Raw genomic sequence first — 21375 nt, 5'->3', positions numbered from 1 at the left:
GAATAAATGAAACCAAAGATGGCTGCTTCTGGAAAGTTGGAAGAGTGACTCAGGGGTTGCCAAATCACCAGCGTCAAGGACCAACCAAGGACCTTCCAGAATGATCCTGAAAGCCTGGACAGTGCAAGAAATGCTCTTGAAGATCTAAGGCTCATCAGCCAGTGGCCTTTGGTCAGATAGAGTAGAACAAAAGAGTGTGAGGACAGTGGAAGAGCATCAGCTGTGGTACAGATTCCCTGAACCACAGCATGGTGGGGTTGGAAGGGGCCTCTGGAGATCACCCAGTCCAACCCCCTGCCAAAGCAGAGCACCCACAGCAGCTTGCCCAGGATCACAATGGCCAGGTGGCTTTGGAAGCTCTCCAGGGTAGGAGACTACATAATTTGTCTGGACAGTCTGAGACAGGACTCCAGCACCCTCACACCAAATAAGTTTCTCCTCATCTTCAGATGGAACCTCCTGGGTTCCAGTTTGTGTCCCTTGTCCTGTCACTGGGCACCACTGACAAGAGTCTGGCTCCATCCTCTTGCCCCCCACCCTTTCTCTCTTGCTGAGCACTCAGCAGATCTCCTCTCAGGCTGCTCTTCTCCAGGCTCAGCAGCCCCAGGGCTCTCAGCCTTTCCTCCTCACAGAGATGCTCCAGGTCCTCCACATGTGGCCTCAGTAGGAAAGAACAGAGGGCAAGGAGAAACTCCCTCAACCTGCTGCTCTGGAGAAGAGAAGGCTGAGAAGGGACCTTATCAATGCCTGCAAATATCTGAAAGGTGGCTGTCAGGAGGATGGAGCCAGGCTCTTCAGTGATACCCAGTGACAGGACAAGGGCCAATGGATGTGAATTCAATCACAGGAAATTCCATCTCACCATGAGGAAAGACGTTACTGTGAGGGTGCTGGAAGCCTGTCCCAGGCTGCTCAGATGTTGTGGAGTCTCCTTCTCTGGATACATTCCTGTGTGACCTGCCCTAAGTGGTCCTGCTTTGTGGGGTTGTTGAACTCAATGATCTCTGGAGGTCCCCTCCAGCCCATGGTGTTCTATGATAGAATGGTTTTGGTTGGAGGGGACCTTAAATATCATGCAGCTTCCCCCCCACCATGGGCAGGGACACCTTTCACTAGACCAAGTTGCTCAAGGATCCAGCCTGGCCTTGAACACCTCCAGGGAGAGGACATCCCCAAACTCCCTGGGCAACCTGTTCCAGTGTCTCACCACCCTCACTGGAAAGAAGTTTTCCCTGATCTCCAGTCTGAATTTCCCCTCTTCCAGCTCAAGGCCATTGCCCCTTATCCTGTCACTACAAGCCCTTATAAAAAGTCCCTTTCCAGCTCTCCTGTAGCCCCTTTTAGGTACTGGAAGGCCACCAGAATGTCTCCCTGGAGCCTTCTCTTCTCCAGGCTCATCAGCCCCAACTCCTTCAGCAGAATCTCAACAGAATAAAAAAAGAGAAAGCAAGCAATTGCAGCAAGCCCCCAAGTGTCTCCTCACAGCTGAAGAATTCTGCTGCTAGCAGGACAAAACTAGCTGAAATCAGCTAAAATTAGCTCTTGGTGATGCACTCCCAAAGCACCTCCAGCTTCCTGCCTGGATGAGTAGCTCCACTGAAAGCCTTGCTCCTTTGGATTCACCACACACAGGCTGGAGGAGAATGCTGATCCCTGCCCACTTCCAGGAGCACTGATGCAGGAGGAGACGTGTCTTCCACATTCAAGTGTAATCCTCTTCTGAAGTATTCATTTTTGGAACAATTCATTAAGTGGGAAGCCTGCAGCCCAGCCAAATCCCAGCTAAAAATAAAGCTATTCAGGAATTCTCCAGCTAATCAATAGCAACCCACTCTGACTCCTGTCTTCCACACATGGACAGGCCAACTAGCTGCAATCTCCTTGGCTGGAGGAGATCAGAGAGGTGTTTTTAATGAACAGAAATGGTCTCCAAATTCCGTTAGGAAAAGGAGCACCAAACACCTGAGGCAACAGTTGAGCTGTGACTGAAGTGGGAACAGGCTTTGGCATTCTGGTGCCCCCAGTGCAAGGAGGACACAGACCTGTTGGAGCAGGTCCAGAGGAGGCCACAAAGATGATCAGAGGACTGGAGCACTTCCCATGAGGACAGGCTGAGGGATTTGGGGCTGTTCAGCCTGCAGAAGAGAAGGATTCCAGGAAACCTTAGAGCAGCCTTCCAGTATCAGAAAAGGGCTCCGGGAGAGCTGGAGAGGGACACTGTACAAAGGCATGGAATGCCAGGATGGGGTGATGGCTTCAAAGTGGCAGAAGCCGGATTGAGATGAGGCCACAAGGAAGAAATTCTTGCCCAGAAGGATGGTGAGGCACAGGAACAGGTTGCCCAGGGAGGTCCTGGATGTCCCCTCCCTGGAGGTGTTCAAGGCCAGGTTGGATGAGGCCTTGGGCGACCTAGGCTAGTGGAGCTGTCCCTGCCCACGGCACAGGGGCTTGCAACTGGATGATCTTTAAGGTCTCTCCCAACCCAACCCAGTTTGTAATGCTATGAATTATCACTTCCATCTCCCCTCCTGCAGCACAAGGAAACATTGCTCTCCTCCTTTCATCTCCTCCAAGAAACAGCTGAGGTGTGACGTGCCCTGGGGCCGCTTCTGCTCACCCCTGACTAATGAGGGGTGTTAGGTGTTTCTAATAAGCTCCCTTCTGGCTGCTCTGACCCCGGGCCTGCTGCTCCTCCCCTCCAGAGCCTTTCTGCTCAGCTCCATCTCTGGTTTCTGTAACAGAGACACACAGGCCTGGAAGCCAAGCTGTGGAGCTCGTGTGTGTGCAGGTAATGGAGTGGGTGAGGCAGGATCAGGTGTCCTGACAGCAGCCACAGGGATCTGAGCAGGGGAGCCCTTCAGCAGCAGTGTGATCACAGAACTGGTTGGGCTGGAAGAGGCCCCCAGGATCATCAGGTCCAACCACCAACCTGACACCACCATGGCCATCAAACCATGTCCCCAAGTGCCATGTCCACACATCTCCTGAACACCTCCAGGGATGGTGACTCTAGCACCTCCCTGGGGAGCCTGTTCCAATGCCTGACCACTCCTGTAGCAAAGAAACTGTTCCTCATGTCTCATCTAAATCTCCCTGGCACAATTTCAGGCCATTTCCTCTCCTACCACCTGATGTTAGGGAGAAGAGACCGACCCCACCTGGCTACAACCTCCTTGCAGGGATTTGTGGAAAGCACTGAGGTCTTCCCACCCTCCTTATCTAGGGGTGCTTATTTATTCCCCTGCCTTGCTCTTTGTGCCCCTTAGGAAAGCAAAGCAATCTCTTTGATCCTTCCTGCATGCAAGGGATGAGCTCCTCATCACATGAAAGTGTTGCTGCCTCTTATCACAGAATTACAATTGTTTAGGCCATGTCACCACCAAACCATGGCACTCAGCACTACATCTGCACACATCTGAAACCCCTCCATGGATGGGGATTCTGAACTGGACCTCTTTCCCTTTTCCACCTATCCAACCTGAACCTCCCCTGGCACAATTCAAGGCTGTTTCCTCTTGTCCTGTCACATGTTACATGTGGGAAGAGACCAACCCCCACCTGGCTCCAACCTCCTTTGAGGCAGTTGTAGACAGCAGTAGAGTCTCACCCTTTAGCTCTTCCTGTGCATTGAGAGGATCCCCTCTCAGGATGCTCTTGTCCAGGCTCAACAGCTTCAGGGCTCCAATACCCTCACAGCAAAGGATTTTTTCCTCATGTTGAGGTGGAACTTCATGGGTTCCAGTTTGCATCCACTGTCCTTTTTCCTACCACAGGACAGCACTGAAAAGGGACTGGACCCTTCTTGACACATTTCCCCCCCTCCTCTGCAGGGCCAGTGCCCAACCCTCAATTCTCCTGGCCCAGCTAGTGATGGCACCTTGGGTTAAGGCAGGCTAAGAAGTGAGGACAGCTCTAAGTGATCTGCACCACAGACACCAACCTCTCCACAGCTCCCAGAAGCCAGCACTTGGGCATGAAGTGGTGCAGGGAAGCAAAAGGAAGCAAACCTTCTCCCATTACTGATCCCATGGCAGCATCATTTAAGACTCAGCTAAAATCAGAGCAAGCAGGAGTGGATTTGTCCTGTCAGGTGCAGGCAGCAAGCGATACCCACACCTGGTGAAAGGGAAGAAGGGGAGATAAGGGTCAGAGAGGTGCAGCCAGATAGGGTTTAGAGATCACTAACACCCAGTTATCTGCCCTGCAGCTGGCAGATCACATTGCCAAGGCTTATAGAAGCCTACCTGACAAAAGATTTGAGGGTTTCCATCAGTCTTAGCACCCTGAGCAGATGTGGTGCCAAGGGCTGTGGTTTACTGGTGACCTGGCAGTCCTGGGTTAATGGTCCTGACTCAATGATCTCCAAGGTCTTTGCCAAACTAAACAATTCTGTGACTCTATAACTCTAACTGTGGAAAAGTCATTGAGGTTTCTAAAGAGAAAAGTTGCTCAAGCCAACAAGAAACTGAGTGGACCAGAAGAACACCACTAATTGCCATTACACAACTGCCTCCAAAGCCAGATCTGTTCATTGCAGCGTGGAGAAGTGGGATGGAGTCTCTGTACCCATAATCAAGTGATGGCAGGTTACAACAAGGTGCAGACAGCTGCCTTCAACCAGAACAGAGAGACAAATTGTTCCAAGATCTGAGACAAGATCCATGGAATGGTGAATTGGACACAGAGAGGCTCTTCAGTGGCCCTGCAGAAGATGGCTGCAGAGCACTCCAGGGGAAGACCATTCACCAGACTTTTGCTCAACCCTGCCATAAGACACTGTGATGGCACATGGTTAGACATGGTGACACCAACTTGAGTGCTGCAGGTGACGCTCCTGAGGGACAGGATCCATCCAAAGGGACCTGGGCAAGTTGGAGAAATGGGTCTGAGTGAACCTCCTGAGGTTCAACAAGTTAAGGGCAGCGCCCTGAACATGGGTTGGGTCAACCCTAAGCACAGATCCAGACTAGGTGGACCCCAGGCCTGTGGAGAAGGACTTGGAGTGCAGGGGAGTGCAAAGCTGGACATGAGCTGGCACTGAGCACTGACAGCCTAGAGCCAGTGGTGTCCTGGGCTGATCCTCTCAGGCTGCTCTTCTCCAGGCTCAACAGTCCCAAGGCTCCCAGCCTTTCTTCCTCACAGAGATGCTCCAGGCCCCTTAGCTTCTCAGCTTCCACTGGACTCTCTCCAGTAGTTCCCTCTCTTGAACTGGGGAGCCCAGAACTGGTCCCAGCACTGCAGCTGAGGCCTCACCAGGCAGCAGCAGTTCTGCTGTCTGCCATTTCATGTGTGAGAAGCACCCAGCCCATCCAGGCTCTGCTCCAGGACATCATCCTCACCACCAGCAAAACACACCCAGGAGGTGGGAATATAAGGAAAGAGGCCTGTGAAGACCTCTGACAGCTCCTAACACAACACAGAGCTCCATCAACAGCTCTGCTCCTCAGTCACCCAGGGTTTGGGGATCTCCAAGTCAACACTGTCTGTGTGAGATGCAGTGGCTCCTGCTGGGCTCAAGCTGTCAGGGCTCTAAAATTAGCAGTAAATTCTTCCAGAGTTCAAGACAAATGCCAACTCCAACGGAAGACAACTCTCCTACATTGTCTCCCTTATCTGAAAACTAACATTGTCTGTTGTTTTTACTGTTCTCAGCATTTCATTAATTGGCAGAAATAAAATATTTCTGTTTGAGTTTCAGCAGGCTCCAAACTTTCTGTCTCCCCCCACATGCAGATGCTGCATTTTAAACTGGAACCAGCATGTGGCTGGAGATGCCTCCAAGGACAATAAACAATCCTATCAGGGTGAGAAAGAACAAAACCAACCCACACTACAACTTCCAGTTGTGAAAGCTGCCTTGGAGTGAATCAAACTGGCTTTGTTTCTGGCACCTTCCCCAATTCCAGCTCAGCAAAGGAGATAGAAACTGCTGGCAGGTCCCATGGGGATGGCAGACATTGAAGCACTGGTGCTGGCTCTCACGACAGAAAGTTCTTCCAGTCACTAATCTCATCCCCAAATCTGATCACAAACAGAAATGTGGTGGAGGAAAAAGGATCCTCCCCCCCCTTCATTTCATTTGGAAAGGCCAGAGGAGCTCCAGTAACAGCAGCACAGCTACAGCTACAGCCAGCACTGAGTAGCAGAGGTATCAGAGCTTACTCTGAGCACTGCTACACAGCAGCTACAGGGGTCATAGAACACCAAATTCCAGCATGGTAGGGCTGGAAGGGAGCTCTGGAGATCATCCAGTCCAACCCCCCTGCTAAAAAGGGGGCACCCACAGCAGCTTGGCCAGATGGTTTTGGAATCCCTTCAGAGAAGCAGATTCTGCAATCATTCTGGGCAGCCCAGGACAGGGCGCCAGCACCCCCAAACATAAAAAGAATCTCCTGTTCAGGTGGACACTTCTGGGTTCCACTTTGTGCCCCCTGTCCTCTCACTGGGCACCACCAGGAAGAGTCTGGCCCCATCCTCTTGCCCCCCACCCTTTAGCTCTTGGTGAGCATTGAACAGATCCTCTCTCAGGCTGTTCTTCTCCAGGCTCAGCAGCCCCAAGGCTGTTTTTCCTCCTCAGCCCTGGAATAGTTTCCCTGGGCAAGCTTGCGACAAAGCTGGTCTGAATGGCACACGAGATAAACACTGCAACACACTTCACAGCTGCCTTCAGCTCTTCTTCTGCCAGGACAGAGCCTCAGTGCAAAATGCACTGCAGTTCCCCGCAGGTGCACTGAGTCCTTGCACTAAGCTTTAAAGAAGCCCCAACCTCTGAAGCTGGGGCTCCCCATTTCATCATTGTTCATTTAGATCCCTCATACAGAGCATTAAAAACCAAGGTGAGGGCCAGAAAAATCAGTACATCCAGCTCACAGCAAGCAGTTCTTGCTTAACCCACCTCAAAGATCAGCTCTTGGTTCTACAACAAAGCTCTGCAGATGGCATCTCCTACCTGCAGCCTCCAACCCCCCTCTCTGCTCCCTCCCACAGCAGCAGATGACTCTGTGGTCAGCCGATGCTGCAAACTTCGGCTTCAGCAAATAGTTGGAGCATTGCAGAGTGACCACTCGGTCTCTGGGATGAGATCATCCCCAACAGCAAACTTCATGCAGCAAAGCTGTTTGGTACATGCTGCTGCTCTCCAGAAAGCCAGCTCTGCTTCAGGATTCATCAGCGAGGAGGCACAGGCTGGCTGCTCCCAGCTCACTTTGCAGGAGGAAAGACAGAAGCTTCAGAAATGTTTGCCCGGTGCTTGGTTTGATTCTTCTTTCATCTGAGCATCTGCTGCCTCTGCAGCCTTTCAGCTTTGGCTGGACATCATGAATGAGCCACTTAATGAACCTGGAGCTCACACAAAGGAGGTGGGGAAGCCAGAGGCTGCCTTGGATCCCTTCAATCCAGTTTGCACAAGCGTCTTTATTTAAATCACACTAAAAGTGAGCAGACAACAGAAGCCATGGAGCCCAACCCAGGACAGGGCATTCACAGACTCTAAATAAATAAATCAATCACCAAGGTTTGAGTCTAAATCAAACTACAGTCCTGCTTACAAGCTGGAAATGTAGACACAGCTCTGCTTCCTTTGGTTTTTCTGTTGCTGGGAAGTGGAGGACATGATCTGTATCCAGAAGTTAGGGCTTGGGTGCTTTGAAAGATGAAAAGAACCACCCAGAAGAGATAAGCTGGGAGATGATTAGCATGGGCTGCAAGCTCCTAGGATGAGCAATGGTGCCGAGAGGACAAAGGTGGGAGTGGTAACATCAAAAGAAGCATGGCTGGCAGATGGAGAGAAGAGATTCTGCCCCTCTGTTCCACTCTGGTGATACCTCAGCTGGAGTACTGTGTCCAGCTATGGGGCCTCCAACAAAAAAAGGACATAGATCTGTTGGACAGTCCTGTCACCAGGCACCACTGAAAAATGCCTGCACCCATCCCTTTCAGCACTGATCAGATGCCTCTTCAGGCTGCTCTTCTCCAAACTAAAACCCCCAACTCTGTGTCTTTCCTCATCACAGAGATGTTCCAGTCCCCTCAGCATCTCTGTAGCCCTTTGCTTTCCCCTCTCTGGCAAGTCCCTGTCCTTTTTGAACTGGGGGGCCCAGAACTGGACCCAGTGCTCCAGCTGTGGCCTCACCAGGTCAGAATAGAGGAGGAAAAGAACCTCCCTGGTTACACTCTTCTCAATGTCCCCCACTCTATCATTTCCTGTTCAGTTCACGTTCAACCATTTGACTCTAAGCCCCTCCCAATGATGGCAGAAGAGATGAAGCCTGCCAGGGAATTTCATTTGGGAAATGTCCCAGACACAGTCAGCACATCTGCTGAGTGCAGCCACAGATAAGTTAGAGCCCAGAGAAAATAAACATACCCCAGACCGAGAGGAGGAGAAGCAGTTTAGTTCTGATCAGGCTTGGGCATTCTCAAGGCTCCTGCAGGTACATCACTGCCCAAACACAGCCGAGGGGCCTTGCAGAACTCAGCTGCAGACAGCTGTTAGCACACCCAGCCCTGTGCCAAGGGAGAGCACCTTGGCCTTGGGATCCTAGCTGGGCATGGGGCATCTGCCCTCAGCAAGGAGCAACTTCACAGCACCATAGAATTGCTTGGGTTGGAAGAGACCTCTAAGATAATCAAGTTCAACCTCTAGCCCAACACCACCATGGCCATTAAACCATGTCCCCAAGTGCCATGACCACATTTCCTGAACACTTCCAGGGATGGGGACTCCACCACCTCCCTAGGCAGCCTGTTGCAGAGCTTGACAACCCCAGTATGGCTCCAACTTGAAGACCCACTGCATCAAAGAAGAGCACAGCAGCTTCTTGCGATGAAAGGTAGCTGGGGAAGGGTTCAGTCTTTTCAGAGGAAGCCTAGGGGTGCAGCTTTGTCCTGAAGGTGACTTCCCTTCCAGATCTGACCTGCTCACTCCCTTACACAGCTCCTTACTTGTGTTCCTCTGGATAGCCAAAGCGAACCCCAGTGTAGCCTCCTGAGCCTGTTTTCTACTCTCCTGTCCAACAGCCAGTTACCAAAATAACTTCTCTGTTCTCCCAGTGACACTTCTGGACCGTTTCCTACTCCCATTATACAAGCAGAGCCCTCTCCTTTAAAAGGGAATCTCATCTTATCACAGGAAGTCAGGCCCCAGGGGGAAAAACATCAAGGAGTCTGCAGCAGCTTTCAAGGGGACACAGCAGCAGCTGCTTGGTTTGCAGCAACCAGCCCATGCCCTGCAACTCTGCCGGTTCCACAGAATGGTTTAGGCTGGCAAAGATCTTTCACACAGTCACAGAATGTTAGGGGTTGGAAGGGACCTTGAAAGATCAGCCAGTCCAAACCCCCCTGACTGAGCAGGATTACCTAGAGCAGGTCACACAGGAGTGCATCCAGCTGGGTTTTGCAAGTCTCCAGGGGAAACTCCACAACCTCTCTGGGCAGCCTGTTCCAGGGCTCTGTCATGCTCACCCCTTCTCCAAGCTGAAGAGCCCCAGCTCCCTCAGCCTTTCCTCACAGGGGAGATGTTGTACTCCCTTCAGCATCTTTGTGGCTCTGTGCTGGACTCTTTCAAGCAGTTCCCTGAGGTCCTTCTTGAGCTGAGGGGCCCAGAGCTGGACACAATATTCAAGATGTGGCATCACCAGGGTACAGAAGAGGGGGGAGGAGAACCTCTCTTGACCTACTAATCACACCCCCTTCTAATAGTCCCCAGGAGTATTAGTATTGCCCCTCTTGGTCATCCTTCTCTCTACCAGTACCCCCAGGTCCCTTTCCCCTACACAGGTGAGCCCCCAACCACTCAGATGTGGACCTGTCATTCCCAACATAACCATTGCTCATTTTAAGGGCAAATAAAAGCCTAAAAAAAAAGCTGTTTTGAAGCAAATGCTGGAAGGGCTCCTTAAAAGTGAATGCCCCAGCTGAAAATAGGTCGGAGCAAAAGTAAATAAGCCAGGGTTACATCAAAGCAGCACTAATGCAGATATACATCCCTATAAATCCAGTCACTCACCAATTACACCAGTGCAAGCCACTAAGAGGGTCACTCCAGGACAAATATGTAATCACCAATGTGACACTTGATCCCATTGCCCTACATGGCTCTGTCCAAATCCCATGGGAAAAATAAAATGAGAAATGTTGTAATTTTCCCTAGGAGATCAGTAAAAAATAACATCCAGCTCTCACAAGTGGGGGATGTGGCCTCCAATTCTCGTGTTGGAAACACTCCAGCAAGGTAAAATAGTCTAATATACATACATGTATTTGTAGTTCCTTTAAATGTGAAGGCATTCTGGAATAAAGTAGCTGCAGATCCCCAGAGATGTTCTAAGCCAGGCTGGATGGGGCCTTAGGTAACCTGGTCTAGTGGAAGGTGTCCCTGCTCATGGCAGGGGGTTGGAACTGGAATATCTATAAGGTCCCTTCCAACCCAAACCATTCCATGACTCCACACACACCTTCATACAGCTCCTGGCTTTGGCCAGGACAATGTGCAACAGCAAATCTGTTCCATAAGCTTCAAGTCAAGGCACCCACAGCTTTCTGCCCAGAGCTCCCATCCTAATGGCGCTGCAGAAGCACCACCCCATAGATATTGGGTGACAAGAGCTCTGGCACATGACCTCAAAAGCATTTCATGCAAGATTTCCCTGGAGACACTCAAGTGTGTGGACATGGCACTTGAGGACATGGTTTAATGGTCATGGGGGTGCTGGGTTGATGGTTGGACTCCATGATCTTAAAGATTTCTTTCAACTGAAACAATTCTATGATTGAAATCTCAACAATGATAATTACATTTGCAGACCCCCTGGTGATGATGACAGCCCATCATGGTGCTGGTTTATGTGGAACCAACAAGAGGAAACAGCCTCAAGTTGTCTCAGGGGAGGTTCAGGTTGGATGTGAGGACCAATTCCTTCCACTTGAGGGTTGTCCAGGCCTGGCCCAGGCTAGCTGGGGCAGTGGTGGAGTCCCCATCCCTGGAGGGGTTTCCAAGCCATGGAGATGTGGTGCTGAGAGACATGGTTTGGTGGTTACCTGACAGTGCTGGGTTCAGAGTTTGCCTCCATGACCTTAAATGTCTTCTCCTGCCTAAATGATTATGTGATTCCAGCAAGTTCCACTCCAGGGGCTGATTCTGTGAGCCTTGGCAAAAGGGCAGGCACCCACATCCCCATTACCAACTGCTGTGCTGACCAAACAGTCTCCCACTCCTCAAGGTCATTTCAAAGTTTCTTTTACATTCTACCTTTCTTTCCAGATCTTTCTCTGACTTTCAGGGGCAAAGACAATAAGGTCCCCTCTCAGGCTGCTCTTCTCCAGGCTCAGCAGCCCCAGAGCTCTCAGTCTTTTCTCCTCACAGAGATGCTGCAGGCCCCTCAGCAGCTTCCCAGCTGCCACTGGACTCCCTCCAGTAGTTCCCTGACTCTGTTGAACTGGGGAGCCCAGAACTGGATCCAGGATTCCAGATGTGGCGTCACTAGGGCAGAACAGATGGGGAGGAGAACTTCCCTTGACCTGCTGGCCACACTTTTCTTCACACCCCACAGGAGACCATTTGCCTTCATGGCCACACTGCTGGCTCATGGGCAACTTGTCCACCAGCATTCCCAGGTCCTTCTCTCTGGAGCTGCTTTCCAGCAGGTCACCCCCTTAAGCTGTACTGGTGCACAGGGTGATTCCTCCCCAGGGACAGGACCCTACACTTGGCCTGACAGAACATTATGATGTTTCTTTTCCCTAAGTAATTTTCATCAATTCTTATCAATATCTTAAGTTCCTGATGCATATCTAAATCACTTCACAAGCCACAGCTCCTGCCAAGTCAGAAGTGTGAATGATCCAGCTCTTCACATCTGGAAGCCTTTCTCATTGCTTTGATTCATGACCAGAGATTCCCTCCCACCACAGAAGGAAGGAAGAGGCAATGACTCAGCTCTTTGTCTCATTCTTAACCTCTTCACTCAAGCCTCTGCTGGAGGGGATTCAGGGATTTTTGTCTCTGTCCTTCCTCAGCTAAGTCTCCAATGACTTTCACTACTATTAACTAGTTACCTGTGAACAGCAGAGAAAGTGTTGGGAGGTTCCTGAGGACCAGCACAGAGGAACATCTTTTGAAGGAGCACCGCACTTCAAAGTGCACCAGAGAAAACAGGCTCTGCAGAGTCAGAGGGCTGGGAGAAGAGTAATGCTCACAGTGAATCACAAAAACTGAGAGGAAGACAGAAGAAAGACCTTCAGACCAAGCCATGACACTCAGCCTCTCACCCAAACAGACATCTCCTTCCCTTTGCCTGAAACTTCAGCAAATTTCAACTACCAAGAGCCAGGTGTTTGGAAAATCCATCCCATCCAGAGGGGATGAGAGGGACAAGCGTCCCTAAAGCACCACTTCCAGACTTACACGAACACCCAGGCATGCCTGGTAGCTGAAGCTGTTTCAGTCCTAGGTGTGGATGGTTTGGGGTGGGATTGTCCACTAAAAATAGCTCTTGAAATCCCACTGGATCACCAACTCCTTTTCCAGCACAGAGAGTTCTGCTGGTGTAACAGCACGATAAAAAGTGTAACATGGGAGAGGGCTGGGACCTCAAATCTGTTGTTGGAGCAAACTAACCAGCACATGGAAACAAGCTCTCAGTATCACACAGCTTGAAGGCCACGCTGCCAGAGGCTGATAGTGAAGAGCTGGAGTTAGACAAACCACAGCTAGTGCAAGAAACAAATGACATGGAGGGAGCATCCCCGAATCTCTGCATGGTGGGGTTGGAAGGGACATTTGGAGATCATCCAGTCCAACCCCCTGCTAAAGCAGGGCACCCACAGCAGTTTGCCCAGGATCACAATGGCCAGGTGGCTTTGGAGTATCTCCAGAGAAGTAGTCTCCACAACCTCTCTGGGCAGCTTCCTCCAGGGCTGCAGCACCCTCACACCAAACAAGTTTCTCCTCCTGGGCTCCAGTTTGCACCCCTTGCACCAGTAAAAAGCTTTTCACCAACAAGAGGAATTGATCTCAGATTCCAGCCTTTCAGGAGTCCTAGCTCAAGAGCATGTAAACACCCTTTGAAATTCCTCTGATAAATACTGCCATGCTTTAACTTTGTTTAGAGCAAGTGTCAACAGCCTGGCCTCAGCTGAGGAGCAGCCTTCCAGGATGAGGTAGACCCAATGCAATTCTACACAAGGAACAATGATTCATTCCCAGGCGGGGATGAATGTGGTGGAAGTGGGTGACCTCATCCTCTCAGAGGAGCTTGCTTTCTCACAAAGATCTGGTTTTAGTATTTACAGCACCCCCCAACAAGTAAAGCTTTAAAAAAGGGAGAGGTTTTGCACAAAGGAAGAGACAAAAACACCTCCTTTGGGGATTTCCCCCCCCACACTTCTTGTCACAGCCCAAGTAGCCTCAGCTTCAGCCTTGATCTGGTCATCTGGAGGTGTTCGAGAACCACGTGGACACGGCGTTTGGAGGCATGGTTTAATGCCCATTGTGGTCTTAGGCTGAAGGTTGGACTCAATGATCCAGAGATTCATGGAACAGTTTGAGACACAAGGCATCTTAAAGATCATCTAGTTCCAACCCCCTGCCATGGGCAGGGACACCTCCCACTAGGCCAGGTTGCTCAAGGCCTCATGCAGCCTGGCCTTGAACATCTCCAGGGAGGAGGCATCCACCACCTCCCTGGGCAACTTGTTCCAGTGTCTCACCACCCTCACTGTAAAGAATTTCTTCCTAATATCCAGTCTAAATCTACCCTCTTTGATCTCAAAGGTCTCTTTCAACCCAAACAATTCTATGATCTTGCCACAGAATTCCATCCACATACAATTCACTCTCCAGCCCACAGCCACCAGAGGCAAGGCCAGCACTAACCCAGCATGCCAGGAGATCACCAACATGTAGAGATCATCATCAAACATGGATGAAGGATTTCAAATTAAACCATTAGTAGGCACTAGATCTGAAACATGAGGGTAACCACAAGCACTTGACTGACTAGCAAGACAAGCCTCCTTCATGTTCAGCTGGATTCCTGACAACTCTGCTGAGGATCCTCTAGCTGTGAGGGGCTGGATGGTGAGGTTTGGTATTCAGACAGCAGCTGTAGGGCTTACTGAAGAACTTGCCTGGTAGAACAATACAACACCCAGAATTACCTGATGTGTTTCAAAGCCCAGTGACCATCCCCTGGGTCTGAGCCTGCCCTGCTCTGGGTCTTCTGCACATACTTGCAAATAACTCTGGATAAAAGGGGCAAAGTGTGGGTGGGAAATGGGAGTGAGTGACACAGGCTAATCAGGATTCTAATCATGCTAATGGATGTGATTAACTGCATACTTCTCCCAGAAGCTCCCTGCAAACTACACAGGAGTAGCATGATAGCCAGCATGAGGGAGCAAACTGCTCATCCCACTTTAATCTCCAGCTACCCCACGTGTGGCACGTCACCCAGTGTGCCAAGAGGCACCCAGTGCTTCACCTTGCTTCCACCCGCACGTCAAACCCCCACCCTGCCAACACAGCCACCCAGGGCAGGGCACAGACTCCAGTCCTCTGCTGAAATCTCTCTACAAAAAAGTAGGAAGAAATTCTTTCCAGTGAGAGTGGTGAGACACTGGAACAAGTCGCTCAGGGAGGTTGTGGATGCCCCCTCCCCAGAGGTGTTCAAGGCCAGGTTGGATGAGGCCTTGAGCAACCTGGGCTAGTAGAAGGTGTCCCTATCCATGGCAGGGGGGTTGGAACTGAACTGGATGATCTTTAAGGTCCCTTCCAAGCCAAACCATGCTGTGAATCTATGAAATCCAACCAGGAGCCTGGAAATCTAAGCATGGCCAAGGAAAGCCAATACAGGGCCTCTTGGGTTACACAAACCTCCCTGAATAATGCAGTCACCCCGATTGATTTCTTCTTTTTGCTGCTTCTGTCCAAATCTCAGGGTCGCTGCTGCCTTTATCTCAAGGTTAGGATCTGGAGGCTCCTTGGGGGAGCTGCTAATTCAGCAGTTGCTGCTCCCAGAGGAAAATGAATTGAGAGGCCAGGAAAAGATTGAAAGAGCAGCAAGAAATGGCCTTTGCTAACTGTGAGGAAGGCAAGAAATCAGCCCCTTCCCTCACTGTTTCCAGGAGAGGACACACACAGTGAGAGAATAAAAACCACACCCTCCTCCCACCTTCCAGCAGGTATTTCAGGGGGATACTGTGGCTATGGAGGTTGGAAACACCAGCATTTACACACCCATGCATTTCTCACCTCGGTGGCAGAGTCACTCCCCCCTCACACAGTGACTCCCTGATTCCCAGAGTAAAGGCCACAAACACTCTGCTCTGGGCTTTACAACAACACAACTTGACTTGGTCAGAGGAGTCTCAGACTGCTCTTGCATGGGGACAGATCTCACATCCAACATCCCTTAGCACTACCCCAAGATACTTTTGAAGAGTGCTGCTAGCTGAGCACCACACCAATGTCCATCCATGAGCACTTGGGGTGAGAATCCCCAGTCATTTGAAATAACTTTAATATTTCATAGAATCATGGAATGGTTTGGGTGGGAAGGGACCGTCAAAGCTCAGCCAGCCCAACCCCCTGCAGTCAGCAGGGACATCTGCAGGTTGCTCAGAGCCTCAAACAGCCTGACCTGGAATGGTTCCAGGGATGGGGCACCTCCCACCTCTCTGGACAACCTGGGCCTGGCTCTCAACACCCTCAGTGTCAAAAATCTCTCCCTTTTCTCCAGTCTGAATCTCCCTCTTTGAGCTCAAACCATCACCCCTTGTCCTGTCACAACAGGCCCTGCTTTAAAAGTCTGCCCCCAGCTTTCTGATCAGTCCCTTGAAGCACTGAAAGGTCACCAGAACATCTCCCTGGAGCCTTCTCTTTTCCCGCCTGATGAACAACCTCAGCTCTCCCAGCCTGGCCTCACAGCAGCCATGGATCATTACTGTGCCCCCAGAAATTCTAACAGAAAGCTTTAAGGAGGAGCCTCCCCAGGAGCAGCACAGGCAGCAGATTCACAGCTGATTTCACTGCCCTCCTCTTCCCACAAGAAATTCTTTTACATGGGCAAAGCACCAAGCCATGAAAGAGCTTCTGAGTGGTGGAGGCGGGAGAAGCTCAGCACGAGGGAAGCCCTGCTCTGCCTGCTGTGAGAGCCTACCTGTGCCATGATTCACGTGGGCTGGACTTTGCTTAACCTGGCTTTTACCCCACCTCCTCAAGAACCTGATCCAAAGTCCATTTCCCCTTTCTCCAGGGAAGTGACCTCTGCAGCAGATGAGGGCAGTGATGATAGCTCAGGCTCAGGTCTCAACCAGGCTATAATCACAGCCCCTTGCATGGCTCTGAACTACAGCTCAGTATAATTTAATTTGCCTTCAAGGGGAAAATGGAAAGCACAGAGAAAAATCAGTTTGACTGCACTGCTGAGACATGAGGAAGCCACACACAGACATTTGCCTGAACCGGAGATGGCTCTATTTTAGCTGGGACAGGAAGTGCAAGCACAGAGCTGCAGGAACTATCTGTCTTCCAGAGCAGTATCAGCTCCTTCAGGTTTGCTTTGAAACTCCAGAAGCACATCCACAAAATGTAATTTGGCTGTCTACAATCAAGCTGCCAACAACAGGATGAGTAACATGCCTTCAACCCTTCATTCCCAGAGGAGGAGACTGGGATTTTATCTTCCAAGCTATGTCTGGACTAGCAAAATAAATTATTGGGGATTTTTCTGGACTAAAACAAGGTCTAGTTACATGTTATTTGTCTTTTAAGTAACCATCACCCTCATTTGAATTGCAAGTAGCTCAAATTCTTCTTGACAGGCTCTGACCCTGTCTGACCAGTGGTTTCCCTTACTTGAGGAGGGCAGATTTAGACTGGAGATTAGGAAGAACTTCTTTAAAGTGAAGGGGCCAAGACACTGGAACAGGTTGTCCAGGGAGGTCGTTTATGCCCCCTCCCTGAAGGTGTTTAAGGCCAGATTGGATGAGGCCTTGAGCAGCCTGGGCTAGTGGAAGGTGTCCCTGCCCACGGCAGGGTGTTAGAATTGGATGATCTTTAAGGTCCCTTCCAAACCAAACCATTCCATGAATCTCTAAGACACCAGAGTCTGGAAGTCTGCACATCAGTGCTATAGGCATGGAGATGAAAGGAGCCTAATGGTGAGTTATCGTCTGAGAAGAGTCATCAAGAGTTCAGAAAGCATGAGAGAAACTGAGGAACAGCACAGAGAGAGAGCAAGGGCAGTACACCAGTGATGGGTCTAAGCTAGACCTGAACTCAGCAAGAATTGAGGTTGGAGTCAATGGCTCAGATTCATTTATTTCCAGGGAAGAGAAGTAACCACTGAAGCACTACAGTGGTTGGGACCTCAGATGTAATTATAGCCCTGCTCACTGAAACAAAGGCTGTGTCAGCCCTTTTACAAACACCAGAAAGAATATGTAAGTCATCTGGTTAAAGTGAGTATTCCCCAGACTTCATAAAACAAGCTCAAGACTGGAAATGGCCAAATAGTGTCCCAACCCCCCACTTAACCACTGCCCCTTCAAAACCCAAGTAGCTTCTGGTTTCATTGTGTGTCTGAGGATCAGGTTGTCTTCTGCTCTTGTCGTTGGAGGTGTGTGGAGGTCTAATATCACAGAATCATAGACTGGGTTGAAAGGGACCATAAAGAGCATCCAGTTCCACCCCCCCTGCCATGGGCAGGGACACCCCCTACAAGAACAGGTTGCTCAAGGCCCCATCCAACCTGGCTTTCAACACTGCCATGCTCGGAGTCTCTACAACCTCTGGGCAACCTGTTACAGTACCTCACCATCCTCATGGAGAATTTCTTCCTAAGGTGTCACCAATATCCAACTTCTTCCACATTGAAGCCATCACCCCTTGTCCTGTCACTTCATGCCTTTGTACAAAGTTCACTTCCAGCTCTCCTGTAGGCCCCTTCAAACACTGGAAGGCTGCTTCTAAAGTCTGTCTGGAGCCTTGTCTTCTCCAGGCTGTAAAAAGCCAATTCTCTCAGCCTGTCCTCAGGGGAGAGTGTTCCAGCCCTCGGATCATCTTCATGGCCTCCTCTGGCCCCACTCTAACAGTCTGATATCATGACAGAAAGAACAATTTAAACAATACTGTGCTATATGAAATCTAGACTTGACTGTTTGGTGCCCCTAAAAGTGGAAGAAAGAAGAGTGCTCTACACCCAAGTCCTTACCAAAAGGCACAGCACACAGATACTTGAGTCAGTCCAAGCTGGTTTCAATGGTTCATGGGAGGCAAATAATCACACCACAGACTCCAAGTCTCTCCTCCTCTCACCAATGCCCACAGCCAAGTGGTACAAAGCAGCAGGCAAGGGCTAAAGGGAGGCATTTCCCCACCACACCACTCAGAACCTTCTAAGCTTCCCCACAGACAAATGAGGCAACTTGTTAAAACAGATCTGCTGCCAGGGTGAGATTCTGCAGTTCCCAGAGCTGAGCTGTGGTGTTCAAGTGGAGGATCACTGGGCAGCAAGGTGGGAACTGCCTGAGGAATCCTTAGCTTCTGAGCAACAGTTTGGTCAGGTCAGATAGCAAAGCTCCAGCAAGCATCCACTGGCGTCAGTGTGCTGCCAACAGCCTTCCCGTTTGTTCTTGAAGGACAAGAGTGACATAATCCTCTCCTAATATCATCTGAGGACTCCGTGGGGAAACAAGGGGTGACCCACAAAACTGTACCCATGGCAACACTGAACTTGCAGGGCTGGGATCCTCAATCCACTGACACTTCTTTGTGTCAGTGTCTTTGCTGTTTCCCTGGTGGCATTTCTGCAGAGACACACAACACAGATTTAATAACAGCCACCTCCTTCAGCTTTGGACTGCACAATCACACTCACAAACAGCTCAACTCTTCTGCCTCCCAGCCTACTGCTTGTCACTAACCTGCAATTATCCCCAAACAAAACAAAAGGCACAGGATATTGCTGCTGTTGCAACAGTGAAGCTCTTTTCAACACTGAAAAGGCCATCTTGTGTGACGGGGGAGGGCAAAAAGAGATAAAAATCAAAGCTAGAGAGCCCAGGAATCCCCCTCCAAATCCACCTGAAAGAGACTAGGAAGTTTCAGCAAGGGAAAACAAACACTGAAAGCAGCTCTACCCCGGCCAACATCACTTTCATCACAACCCTATTGCTGCGCTGAGTGTCGAAGCGATGATTTATTTGTCTTGCTCCAATAAAGGAAGAGTTAATCAAGCTGCAACAGCACCTTATTTATAGAACACCAGTACAACATACACTACCAGATGGAATCATCAGGCTTCAAAGAGGAAATAAGCTCTACAGTTGTCAAACTCCAGCCCAGTCCTGTCCTTTCAGCTTACAAAATGAAGCTGGAGCAACCTCACAGACAGGGCCCTGCATAAAGAGGGCAGGAGGAGGCTCCTGGCTCACTCCTCCAGAACCTGAAGCAGTGAGAAAGTGCTTGCATGGCTGTTATATTATTCAAGAAGCCTTTCAGGCACTCTGCTGAAGCTGTAAATTGGGAAGAATAAAGATTGGTTGAATATAGGAATCTTTTTTTTTTAATTATATATATATTAAAAGAGCTTTTAATGTAAGTTAAAATAAATGAGTTTGTGTTAAAACAGGAATTAGGGGAGAGAGGGAGCAACCAACAAACTAACAAAACCTCAGTCTAAGTTCAGGTTTAATGTGTTCCCAGATCAGGCATTTCCACACCCCTTGAAGAGAAGCAGAGTTTACAACTTCCAGCAAGATACTCTCAGAAGCAGCTTTTGGCAGCAGAACACCATCTCCAGAAACAAAAAAACTTCAGTCTTGAGTTTAACCATATTCACAGAATCCCAGATGGGAAAGGACCTCCGGAGATCATCCAGTCCAACCCACTGCTAATGCAGGGGCACCCACAGCAGCTTGCCCAGGATCACAAGAGCCAGGTGGGCTTGGAATTTCTCCTGAGATGGAAAGTCCACCACCTCTCTGGACAGCTTGCTCCAGGGCACCAACACTTAAATTGAAGAAGCTCCTCCTCCATATTTAGATGGAATTTCTCATGTTCATGTCCTGTCACTGAGCACCACTGACAAAGCCTGGTCCCATTCTCCTACCACCTATCCTTGAAGTATTGGTTAGCATTGACAAGAACCACCCTTGACAAGAACCACCCTCAGGCTGCTCTTCTCTAGACTCAAGAGCCTCAACTCTGTCCCCCTCTTCATAACAGTGATGTTCCAGTTCCTTTAGCATCTCTGTAGCCCTTTGCTCCACCTCTCCAGCAAGTCCCTGTCCTTCCTGAACTGAGGAACCCAGATCTGGACGCAGGACTCCAGCTGTGACCTCACCAGGGCAGAGTAGAGGGGGAGGCGAACTGCAACCTTCCACCACACTGCAGGAACCATTCGTTTAACACCTAAAAGCAGAACAGCTCTTTGCAAACCAATTTTGCGCCTGCCGAAGCAGACGCCGAGCCGTACAAATCAGCAACCTTGGGCCTGCCGATGGCTGGGCAGCGGTGCCGCCCGGGCCCGGTGCCGCATCCTCCCGCCACGCCCATGCAGCGAGCAGCGGCCGCCAGCCCCGGGAGCCTTTTTCTCCTCCGCCTCACCGAGCTGTAGCACGAACCCCCCTTCCTTTCCCTCCCTCCCCCCCACCTCCCTTCCCCCACCCCCACCCCCCCCCCGCACCCCCCTCAATGCCACAGAAATCCTTATAAAGCAGGGAAGGAGACAGGAACAGAAAGCGGATAGCGGGGGGAAAAACGCACGTTACAAAAAGTTTGGAGGGGTCCCAAGCGCCGATTCACAGCGCTGCGCTGGACACCAAATCGTGGTTTGGAACTGTTACGGACCAGCCAGCTCCGAAAGATCTCCGCTTAAAGACGAGCTGCACAGGCTGCAGCCCCTACTAGACCACCTCTGCCTCTTCCCCTCCCATGCAACAAAGCCGCTCCGCGGCTGCTCCCACTTCCTCCGGGCTGAGCCAGCCGCAAACTTGGCCGGGCCGATGCTCTCTTGATGCTCCGAGACCTTCCTCCTCTCCTCGCAGCTCCCCACTGTGTCAGCGGCCGCGCCGCGGCCCAGCCCGGCCCACCCTCGCTCCCGCTCCACCAGCCGCCCACCGCCGCGCCCGCCTCCCCCACCCCCTCGCCCCTCACAAAGCCCCGGGAGCGCTGCCGCCCCACTGCCGGCCCTGCGCGCCCCGCGGGGCCGCAGCCTGCCCGCACCCCGCCCGCGCCCTCAACAAGGGCGAGGCCGGAGCCCCCCAGGCCGGGCCGCCCCTCGATCGCCTCCGAGGGCGCCGCTCCCGCTCCCCACAGAGTGTCTCCAAGCCTTCTCCAAGCCCCTTCCCCGCCCGCAGCGGCGGCCCCCCGCG

At 50.9% G+C, this 21375-nt stretch overlaps 1 protein-coding gene across 10 annotated transcripts in view; it reads right to left on the bottom strand.

Annotated features, from left to right (window-relative positions):
- MAP4 (microtubule associated protein 4) overlaps nt 1-21375 on the bottom strand; it is a 135881-nt gene that overhangs the window by 114369 nt on the left and 137 nt on the right. The window lies entirely within an intron of this gene.

The sequence above is a fragment of the Melanerpes formicivorus genome, unplaced genomic scaffold, assembly GCF_026170545.1.
Source record: "Melanerpes formicivorus ecotype bairdi unplaced genomic scaffold, bMelFor1.0.p_v2 SCAF_13, whole genome shotgun sequence".
Taxonomy (NCBI): Eukaryota; Metazoa; Chordata; class Aves; order Piciformes; family Picidae; genus Melanerpes; species Melanerpes formicivorus.
Note: the sequence above shows the minus strand (reverse complement) of the source record. Positions and strands in the feature narration are given on the sequence as shown.